Here is a 9,480-nt window from a genome sequence, read left to right as displayed (position 1 = left end):
TTGAATCAATAATACAATCCAAGAAGGACAAATCTGATAGTATGTCTCAATTGGGTGACAAGGTGTTGAATTGTATACAAAAAATGCACATTAAAGTTGAATAATACCCTTTATTTTATGAATGTGCTTGTAGTACTACTAACTTGGCTTTGCTATCGCTAGGACGACCATTAGTGTAACTTTGTTGTTATCCTTTATTAAACTATTGGGATGTGATTAAGTTAAAGCTTTGATTCTACCAATTCATTAATATAACTTTAAATTGTTGGCACTAGGTAAGCCTAGGAAAGACTCTATTCATTATTTGAAATGAATGAGTTGGTTGTCATAAATGAGCCTTCAAACAGTTGAGCCCAATTACTTCTTCCACTTAAAAAGTTCTCCACCTGATCCTTACAAGAGGGCTCCAACTACAAATAATTGATCCTTCAAATGTCATAAATGAAACTACAAATTGGATATATTGGTGAAATTAATGTTAAACTATATTCTTTAAATACCAAGTCATATCTAAGCATATGGGAAATGTTAAAGGCCAATTCCAACAAAATGTCAATCAACTTAAAAATGCTTATTCAGTCAAAGGAACCTAATATACAAGACTAAGGAATCCTTAGTTTTCAACCAAATATACAACACTTGTAGTAGTCTTTATTTAGAGAACAAATGTTTGATGTAAGAATCACTAGTTTTGAACCAAAAATATACAACACTTGTACTAGCCTTTATTTAGAGAAAAAGGTTTGATCATAAATATCATGAGACCTAGATTTAAACAAATCAAAACAAGAATATTTAATCAATAACCTAATACCTTGACTTTTGGGCCCATTAATGGCCTTCAAGCCACATCCCCTAGTTTAAGAATACCCTGACTTGTGGGTCCAACAATGGCCTTATTTAATCAAGACACTATATTTTTTTTTTCATGTAAAATAATCCATAAAAAAAAAAAAAAAATTGCCTCAAAGCATACAGTCTCAAGCAAACATAAAAACTACAAAAGTAAGCATCTCATTACTTAAAATTGAAATCTGAGAATCCTTCAAGGACACCTTGTAAGAATAACATGCTTTAATGTGTTGCGAAGAAAAAATATTAAAGCATTGCTTGCTTTTTTGGAGCCATTTTCTGCTATATGATCATTTAATATGAAGAGCTCATTATTGTTTGCCTTAATAATTTATTTTCCTTTGAGATGGCACTGGGAATCCTTGTCACTATCCTTATTTGATTAGTACAAGTGGCATGCCCTCTAAATGTGTTTAGAAGTCCAAGCATTAAAGATTGTTATCAAAGAGTTCCATGTATCGGCAAGAACCATGGGAAGTTTCAACAATTTTCATCCTTGTAAATATTTGGTAAAACTAACATATGATTAAATTGGTGGATAGAAAAGCCTTTTTGTGTGTCTTCCTATTCTACGAACATTGTGAAATAGAAGTGTAGAACAACCCCCCCACCAAGAAAAAATGAGTGTTAATCACCTATATGAATATTAACTCTAGGCCATCAATAAGGAGATAAATAACTATACAAACAAAAACTATGGTTCTCCAAAATTTCTTCTGAATCTCCCAACTATCTATTACAAGCGTGGAAGACATCCTATATTCCTCTTTATTTCAGAATTTTAAATGGCTATTTTTTGTAATGGAGGCCATCAGGCCATATACACAACATATATCCCTAAGACAATCTAACAATCTTAACAAACATAACGAATTAGTATTTCTCACATTGCAATTTCCTTGGAATCTTGCTCTTTCTTGCACCAATTTTTGTTGTTTAGTTTCGTATTATCAGGAAACTAAATGTAACTATCTAGTTTTACTAGTTCATATTTGAAGAACATTGAGATTCATTTTCAGTTAAAGTGGCTTCATTTTTACTTGTACATTCTACAACATCATACATCAATAAGAAAAGCAATAAAAAAATAACACTCACTAACTTAATCAAATGTATACGGGAAAGTATGGGAGTAGAACTGTAAATTCAACCAGCATATCCAATCTAAAAAATTCAACCAATATCCAATACTTTAACTGGAAAGAAACTAACTTGTGATAACATGTTTTAAATTGATAAAACCTGTGATAGCCTTCAATTTTGTCAAAATTGTAACATTATAATTTTCACAAAAAAAAAAAAAAAGATTTAACTATAATGCAACCTATAGTTCAATCCATATCCATAGTTGCCATCTGTAATGAATTGGAGTTCTATGTATGTCATGTAGCTATACAACAAAAAAAAAGGAGTTATGGTGATGGCGACATAAAGCGTCATATAAAAAGTACAAATAGTCTCTAAATTTCTAAATTTTTTCTTAACTAAAATGCCCCCCTTTTGAAATATGATCCCAGTATTGTGAGGGTAGAAAATGTAATTTAAATGTTATTATTCAATGCATTCAATTCCCTCTCATAAATCACACATTTAAGGTATTAATTCTCATTCATCCTCATTGAATCATATATTTAAAACATCTTTTTTTATTTTCATCACTAAATTCCTCTAATTAAATCCATACATAATAAATTAATAATTCACATAACATAAAATTTTATACTTTTAAACATGGAAAAAATAGTATTTTCATCTAGGTGGTGGTAAAAAATTAAACCATTTTGGGTTAAATGGTCCAACTCATGTTGCCAAAATTATTCACTTGTTGAAAATTTAATGTGTTGTGTTAAATACCAAAAATAATGTTGCCACAATTAAATAATATAAAATTAAAAAATAGATAGAATGCAAAAAATAAAAGTTAAAGAAAAAATTGGAACACTTTTAACATCATATATTTAACATATTAAATAATAATAAGTGTGAAAAATAATAATTATTTTTATAAATGATGAAAATAATAATTCTCTTATTAAATTCTATATTGGACATATATTTTTCTCATTAATAAATTCCACTAATTAAATCGACAACATTAACTTTATTACCATGAAAATACATATTTTGAAAAATTATTTGAAAACAATACCATTTTCTTTCTCTCCCGGTGGTGGATAAGCAATTCAATCATTTGGGGTTAGATGGTTTAGTCAACAATGTCATACTTTAATAATAAAAAATTAAAATAAATAAAATATAAAATATAGAAAAATAAATAGAATTAAGCATATCTCTAATATTGTATGTTCATTATACTAAACAAAAATAAGTATGAAATATAAGAAGTATTCTTATTAATGATGAAAATGGAATGTCAAATGTAAAATCAACTTATAAATGAATGGTCAAATAATAATATTTTTAAAAGCAGAAAATAAAAATTATCACAAAAATTAGAAAACTATACAAAATTTTGGGCACATATCTAATGTTATATATTTATAAAAAATAAAATATTATGTATATCTATAATATTATACATTCATTATATTGAACAAAAATAAATATTATACATAAAAATTAATTTTATCAATGATAAAAATGTAATACAAAATTGAAAGTCAACCTAAAAATCAACATATTTTCCTTTTTTTAAACAAAAACTATTATCCTTTTTGACACTTTTAGAAAAATCACCTATTATAAAAAGTGCCTCTAAAAAAAATTAAAGGCACTCAAGTGATTACCTCTAAATTTCTAGTCTTTAAATGTTATAGAGGCACTTAATTGATAATTAGAGGCACATCTAATAAGTGCCTCAAAAAATGAGATATTGAGGCACATAATCTTGTCTCTAAAACACTAACGCTAAAAGCATTTTATAGATGCATGTAAGAATGCCACGAAATATATATTTTTAAGAGAATTTTAATTAAATTTGAGGCAAATTTATTTTCCTCTAAACGTAATTTTAAGAATCATGTTTAAGTTTTATAGCAACACTTAAAACTGATACTAAAGTATTATTTGGTCTTATTTAGAAACACTTATGACTGCCTGTAAAGATCATTTATTTGTATTTTGAAAAGTTATTTTGTCATATACAAAGATATTGTAAACCTATTTACAAACATTTAATTTTCTATCTAAAACAATTCGTCACATATCTATTAAAAGATAACCATTGTTTCTAAATATTGTTTCATATTAATTAATACAAATTCAAAGAAAAAAGAGCAATCCATCTACAGAAACATATGGAATAAAAGATACAAAAAACAATTCACTTCCTATTCTAAGGAAAGAAAAAAATGTATTTCATCTTGACATCATCTATAAGAAAAAATAATAAAAAAAAGTAAAAAAAAAAGTCAAATTAGTGACTATAATTTTTCAAAAGCAAAAGATCTTTAAAAAGAATTAGAGGCATTCAGGTGATTGCCTATAAATGTTATAGAGGCACTTGATTGATGATTAGAGGCATATTTGATAAATGCCTCAAAAAATACAATATTGAGGTACATAATTATGCCTCTAAAACATTGTCGCTAAAAAGCATTATATAGAGGCATGTATGAATGCCGCCAAATGTACATTTTTAGTGGAATTTTAATTAAATTTGAGGTAAATTATTTGCCTCTAAAAGTAATTTTAAGAATCATAGTTATGCTTTATAATACCACTAATAATTGCCACTAAAAGTACCTATTGCTCTTATTTAGAGACACTTATGATTGCTTTTGAAAATCATTTATTTCTATATAAAAAAACTATTTTATCATTTGTAAAGCTTATGCAAACTTATATAAAAACATTTAATTTGCTATTTAAAACAATTCATTGATATATTTATTAAAATATATAAATTATTTTTGAATATTATTTCATATTAATTTATATAAATTCAAAAAAAAAGAGCAATCCATCTACAAAAACATATAAAATAAAAAATACAAAAAAACAATTCACTTTCTACTCTAAGAAAAGAAAAAAAGTAGTTCATCTTGACACCATTGATGAAAACAAGAATGCATATAAGACCACATCACATGCACAAGAATGCATTTGACTTTTGCAACTTTTTTCTCTTTGAAAATAAGAATGCATTAAATTAGCGATGTACAATTTTATTTCTCCTAATTAATGAAAAGAAATGAACTTTTATTATAATACAAGACCACATTAGTCAAAGCTTTTCTTTGTAGTTTATAAAATCTAGCATGAAGCAATTTATAAGCATTTTATACTCATCATAATTTGTTTTCCTTTTATTCAACAATTTATAAGAAAAAAATAATACAAAAAAGATTTAAATTAAATTAGTAATTATAGCTTTTCAAAAGAGAAAATTTTAACTATATAATTAAATGTAGTTATAAATGTCAAAATAAAAATCACTAAATGTTACATTACCAAAAATGAAGGCCAATCAATGGTTATTCCAACAAATGTACCAATTGTTTTAAGACGTTCACATGGTCTTATAAAAGTCTTTTCACAAAATATTGATTCCTCAATATATATCTTCCAAAATTCTTCTCCTAATTTTACATCACCAATTTTTTTTTTTTTTTTTTTTTTTTATGAATCTTTGCTAACAATAGTTACTTTAGCCACAAATACTTGTTTTCCTCAAACTTCTTAAGAGAACTTTTTGTTACACCCTATTATGACATCCTATTGTTAGTTGAACAATACCCTAAAAATATATTTAAACAAAAATATCAAATCAATTTTGTTAAACTACATTGGGCCTATGATTGTAAATACTGTTCTCTTTTCTAGTAAATAAAGTATACAAATAATAAAATATCATCAATTTACATATAATAATTATATAATCGTAATAGTAGTTATTTTATATGTACTTATTCCTTACCTCCAGAATTCATTCTTTTGTGCATTGTTGCCAAAGTTACTTGAGCAAATGAATGATAACTTGAAGATATTTGTTACTTAATAATGCTATCAATGATATTATATAATTTATAACTAAATAATTTTTCAAGAAACCTTATACAATTAATGAGTAAGCTAATGATCATCATACTTGGGGCTTTGATGTTAAATGACCTACTGAAAAGGAAACCTTGTTTTGACTGTTAGATACCTCATGTGCATTAACATTCTTAGGATTAAATATTGACATAAAGAAGATTTGTTCAATAAATTCTAATAGGATTAAATACAACTATCAAACATGATATTAATTGTATGACATTAAAATGATTTAATATTTTACTAACTACTTGATAACAATGATTATGACCTTGTGAGAAGGTATATATGAATTTATTTAGAACATCTTCCAATTGTGTTATAATAAATTGTATACTCTCCACCTTTTTCGACATATGTTGCATTTCTTCATCAACTTTCATTTTGACAATGGATGTCATTTTTGAAGACTCTACTTTGCCAAGTGTTGTGCCCCATATGTTAGAAGGAGAATGATCCAAGCCAAACATATGCACATGACTATTACTTTGTTTTTCCATAACTTAGGAGAAAACATCATTTCTTATATTTTCATTTTGTAAGGCCTCTTTTTGTTGAGTTGCATACTCATTAAGTTGTGATTGTGACATGGTAAACATTCACTTTATTAGTATAAATGAAGAAAAATAAAAAACTAAAGAGTGACAAAGAAAAACAATTATTTGTGTTCAATCTTCATCAATAGGTGTTCCATCCTTTCCAAGTCCAGCCAAAAATCTTGTATTTTATTGTAATAACTAGCAGGGACCCGTGCAATGCACGAGCTTTGTTAAGTGAAAGCTAAACAATAGAAACACATAAGAGTATATAATTTTTTTTTTATATTTTAACTTTTAAATAATTAATAATTATTCATATTTTCTATACTACCTTTAATACTTTTTTTACAAAACAAAAATAACAATAATTAATTTCATCTAGAGTTGTTCATCAAACTGATGAAGTTGACCAATGCGGCCCAACTCGATCCAAGTTGGTCAATTTTTCTAGTATTTCCAATTGACTTTGGTTCAACAATTTCTCAGCACAAAAAAAAAGGAGCTAAGAGTTGTAAGTCTGCTATTTTGTTAGCTGTGTAGTACTAGTGGAAATGTAGATTTAAGTCCCACTACCTGTTACCACCTACCCTAAGAGTTATAAGTTTGTTGCATTAAAATACAAAAAAATAAAGAAAATAGAAGAATGAATTCCAATCCCTTGAACATTCTCTTTGCTTAGTTATAAGAAAAATAAGGAGTATTCTAGTCAGACTAGCCTTCTAAATATGTAAGGTTCTCATTGTCTGGTAAGTATACTTGTTCATGGGCCGAGCTTTCACTTGTATCAACATAATATATTCAGGCCCAACCATTGGGCCTAGATCTTAGGCCTGAGCCGGACCGTCACAAAAGCCCGGGGCTTAAAGCCTTACATGAATAATAAAAGGTAAACTAGGATTATGAATAGGGGTGCTAGAGTGCCACTCTGGTTGTTGGAGGGAGGGAGAGAGAAAGAGAAAGAGAGAGAGAGTTGTTTCTAGTTGTCAGAGTGCTGTTGTAGATGTTGTCGGAGCTGTTGTAGAATGGGGATTAGGGACACTACCTTTGGTATGAATACACTGAGATTAGGGAGAACCAAAGAGACAGAGAGCGGGACCTTGCCAGAGAGATGATACCGTCTACCGCTTGCTGGTCGTCAGTCTCTAGTTGCCGCTTGTGGAAGGAGATGATCCAAAAGGTACCACCAACGCTGATGTGGAAGAGAAGAAACTTCCAAGTTCTTCCAAGTTAAGGGAGGGAGACTATCAAAGGGGAAGAATTAGGGTTAGGAAGAAAATAATGTGTATTATTATATTTTTGATAATATATTATTAATATATATATATATATATATATATAATATTGCCAGGCCAGGCTTTTATGTGAAATCCTGAGCCCGACCTGAAATTGAGTTGGGCTTAGACAATAGGGCCCAGGCCCGGGTCCACGGGCATAATAATATTGTCCAAGCCCAATCGTAGTCGGGTCGAGCTGTTGGGCTACTTGGCCCATGAACAGGTCTAATGGTGAGTATATTAGACTTATAATAGAATGAAAATATTCTTTAACACAAAGAATAAGTGCAAATTTGGGAGGGCTTTTACATAATAGCTTATAGCAATACATGAGTTGAGAAACTGGTGAAATACCAAATAGTTTATCCAAAGTAGCTTAGTCAATGTAGAAGCCCTCCCAAATGGCCCTAAGCAAGATAAATTCAATTCTAGGCTAGTTTAAAATAGTAGAATGGTCATGCATAGGGATGTCAATGGGTCAGGTTAAATGGTAAATCAAGTTTCAAGGTCAGAGTATTTGGCTTTAGGGTTGGGTTAGGGTATTGATTCTTCAACCTGAGTTGTGTTCAGGTTGGGTTTGGGTTTTGGTTGGCCCAACCTGTTGGGCCATGATATCCTCCATATATACAAAGTATTCTTGTAACTTTTTGACTTCTAACTCTATAGTCTTAAAGTTTAAGATTTATTTACATGTTGATTTTGGTTTTCTTCTTTAAAAAAAAGGGAAAAAGTGACACTTCATAATCTATAAAAGAATTTCCTCTTAAATTAATAGATTTTGGGTCTTAAATCACACCATATTAACCTATGCTAACCCCTACTTTTAACTTATACATATTTAATAAATGTATATAAATATAACATATTAAAATTATCAGTTATGAATTTAGAATAATTGTATATAATATCTATCTATTTGCATAAATATATTACATATATACATATAGAAAATAATAAATTTTAATCAAACATGAATTTTAATTAGATATGATGAGGTTAAATCCACATGTGATCTGATTATTAATTGAATGCAAGTTCTAACATTTAAATGCAGGTTAACTACATACAGTGTCAAATTGGGTATCAGACTTTCGAATTCCATTAACTGCCCTACCTTTGACCACAAAAAGTAGGGAGAAGAGATATTTTCTCAAATTAAGCTAATGCTTAAACTTATTAATGTTTTTCATAATAATTAGGGGGTGTTTATCAATGCGAATTGTTTTATTTTGATTTGTTATTTTTAATAAAAACAACTTTTGCATCAGGAAAGATATATTATTTTTGTTGACATTGCAGCTATTTTTGTTTTAGAAAACAAAACATTCACATTGGCGAACACTCCTTAAGAGTGCTCATAGATAGGTCATTGAATCAATCCATTGGTTGGGCCTTTTGACCCATGAGCTAGTTATCAAGTTCCACAACATTGGTGGCATGTTAGTGGTGGAAGGGTGCAATAATTCACAATTTCTAGGGGTGAATATGCCAATAGGTAAACTTGAGGAGAAATCTTTAGCATTTGATCTAAACCCCGGCCAATCCACAGAAGAAACCTCCTTTAGTTTTTTTCCATGTTCTATTCTCTACTATTCTGATCAATTAGGTTTCGCACAAAACATTGATCACATTGCCTATTCCAAGCTAAATTCCACACATTAATTGGAGACCCCTTGTGAACATTATGAAACCTTAGTTATAGGATATAATTTAATTAGGTATATCACATTGCCTTACTAATAGCCTTCCAAATGGACACTTATGAGATCTTGCATTTTATTGTCCTCTTAAGGGTGAGGTCATATGCTAACCCTGTA

Source organism: Nelumbo lutea, chromosome 1 (genome assembly GCF_056320005.1).
Source record: "Nelumbo lutea isolate HS-2025 chromosome 1, American lotus-T2T, whole genome shotgun sequence".
Lineage (NCBI taxonomy): Eukaryota > Viridiplantae > Streptophyta > Magnoliopsida > Proteales > Nelumbonaceae > Nelumbo > Nelumbo lutea.
Note: the sequence above shows the minus strand (reverse complement) of the source record.